We start from the raw sequence: 3,042 nt of genomic DNA, 5'->3' as shown, positions 1-3,042 counted from the left end.
TGGTACACCCCCATCCTCAAAAGCCTTAAAAGGGAATGTCAAAAAACAGAACACCAATGGAGACAAACTAAAGACTCCGAAACAAGAGCCAACTACATCACCAAGCGGAGACAATACATCTCTGCCATTCGAGATGCAAAAAAAGCATTCTTCACACAACGAATTTACGATAATCACAACTCCACTAAAGAGCTGTTCAAAATCGTAAAAGAGCTCAGCAATCCATCCAGCACCTCACAAACCCTCACCCCCTCAACTGAGGCATGCGAACGGATTAGCACCTTTTTTTCTGAAAAGGTTAACAAAATTTATTCTACCTTTACCTCCTCCCATATCATGATCCCATCGGACAGCCCTGACGAAAACTTGCCTACATCCGACAAAGATAACATCTATCTAGACGTAGGCAACTCCCCATGCCTAACCAACTTCCATCCACTCTCCGAAGAGGAGGTGTTAGCGGTTCTCAAAACAATTAAATCCGGTTCTCCTGCAGACCCCTGCCCATATTTTGTATTTTCAGAAATCGTACCAACACTCTGCCCCCTCATCACCAAACTTTTTAATCAGTCCCTCACCTCTGCGTCCTTTCCAGAATCCTGGAAACACGCATTTGTAACCCCCCTCTTGAAGAAAGCCGGATCCGACATTCTTAACCCAGAGAACTACAGGCCAATTTCCCAGCTCCCCTACCTCTCCAAGGCTTTGGAGAAAATGGTCAACTCACAACTGTCCAAATACTTGGAGGACAACTCACTCCTGGACCCCACCCAAACTGGCTTTAGAGCAAACAACAGCACCGAAGCAACGTTGCTGGCAGTGTCGGACAGTGTCAGATGCATCACAGACCAAGGAGGATCTGTGGCTCTGATACTGCTAGACCTGTCAGCGGCGTTTGACACGGTATCGCACAAATGCCTACTAAAAACCCTCCAGAGTAAAGGAATACAAGCCACAGCGTTAAAATGGATCAAATCATTTTTAAGTAACCGCACCCAAGCAGTGCATATGGGTCAATTTCATTCACAACTCCGTCCTATTGGCTGTGGGGTCCCACAAGGGTCCTCACTAAGCCCCACTCTCTTTAATGTCTATGTTTCATCTCTAGCCGACATTGGAAGAAAGTGGGGCATCGGCATATGTTCATATGCCGACGATACACAGCTGATAGTGACTATGGACGAAGGGCTGGAAACAACGAAGAAAAAACTACATAGTTGTCTCTCCGAAATGGCAGAATGGATGAGCAACCATTGCCTTAAACTCAATGCCGGAAAATCCGAAATATTACTGTTCGGAAGAGCCAAACTATCATGGAACGATACGTGGTGGCCATCGTCACTGGGAACAGCCCCCACCTCAAAACAGTACGCCAGAAACCTTGGCATCATGATGGACGACGCATTGTCCATGAAAGACCATGTACGCATACTCTGGGGCAAAGGCTTCGCAATCTTGAAACTCCTGGCCAAAATCTTCTCTTGGATCCCATTGGACTGCCGGCGCACAATCACCCAGGCCCTTCTGGTCAGTCGCCTGGATTATGGCAATGCCTTATTCGAAGGGATGAATGAGCAACTGTTCTCCCGCCTACAGGTCTTACAAAACCAGGCAGCCAAATTGGTATGCAACAAAGGCAAACGAGACTCGGCAACCGCATGCCTGAGAAAACTCCACTGGCTACCAATGCGTCAACGAGCCACCTTCAAAATACTTTGTCACGCGCATAAAGCCCTCCATAAAACAGGCCCCACAATCCTGCAAGGTAAAATCGAATTCTATATTCCAAACAGAAACCTAAGGTCCAATAACTCAGCCCTGGCAAAACCTAAGCGCATTTTCAGGGCAAGGACAGGTGGACGAGCCTTTTCATATCTGGCGGCTAAAAGATGGAACGAGCTACCCATGGATCTTAGACATACTACAAACCTTCTACAGTTCCGGCAAAAACTAAAAACCCACCTTTTTCCACAAAACTAACTCCCTCTGCATAAATCTCAATAGTCCCCCTTTTTTCTTATAGCGCCTTGATATCCTATGGGATGAGTGTCGCGCTTTATAAATACCAGAAATAAAATAAATAAAAATATACAGGGACCTAAGTAGTTTATTGTTTGTGCCATACCTATTCTTTGCTTATCTCTGCATTTCTCTGTGAAGTGTATAGATGGGGGCTGTGTTGTAAGGTGTTATCTCGCTTGGACAATAACCTGTTTTCATCAAACTGTGGATTCTATTCTAGTGCAACATATGTGAGCTGATAACCGGTGCTGTGCAGTGAGCCAATGGGTCATTCTTTTCAATTGTACATTTATGTTTTTCATATTATCTGCCTGCTTATTTCAAAACTCTGAATGCAAGGATGAAAACATGGTGCACTCTTACCGCGGGTTTTGTAAGGGACTGTAAAAGATTGTGAATGAATATGGGAACAAATTGGAAAAAGTAAATAATCCCTTTTTTGGGGAAAAATATATACATCCCTGACTGTTTTCATACTTGCATGAGCAGTTCTAGGTTCGAGATTAATAAAGGTATCTACATGGTTAAACTGAGGATGTTTTCCTATCACTGTGTAAGTACTGACACTCATTCAATCTGTCCAATAGGTTCAGTATCCGGTACTACAGGGATGTGCTGGCTATGGTGTTTGCTATAGAAGAAATCAATCGAAACCCCCATATACTGCCAAACATCACCCTTGGATTCCAAATTTATGATTCTTGCATGTCTGAGAGCAGAGCCTCTGCAGTGGTTCTGGAGCTTCTCTCAGGAAGAACAAGTATTGTCCCCGGGTACAGGTGTCCGACACACCCGCTGCTGGCCGGCATCATTGGGGAATTATTGTCATCTTCAAGTGTCCCCATGGCCAGGATTATGGGAACCCTACATTACCCGCAGGTAACTATAGAAATGCCAGAGATATGCTACAACACAGAGAGTGAAGATGAAAAGTGTGCTAATGAAGACTATGCCATGGAGTTCTGAACTTACGTCCACCTCAGACATGTATGTGGGCAGAAGATGATTTCTCATGCAATG

This window comes from Triturus cristatus, chromosome 8 (assembly GCF_964204655.1).
Source record: "Triturus cristatus chromosome 8, aTriCri1.1, whole genome shotgun sequence".
NCBI lineage: Eukaryota > Metazoa > Chordata > Amphibia > Caudata > Salamandridae > Triturus > Triturus cristatus.
Note: the sequence above shows the minus strand (reverse complement) of the source record.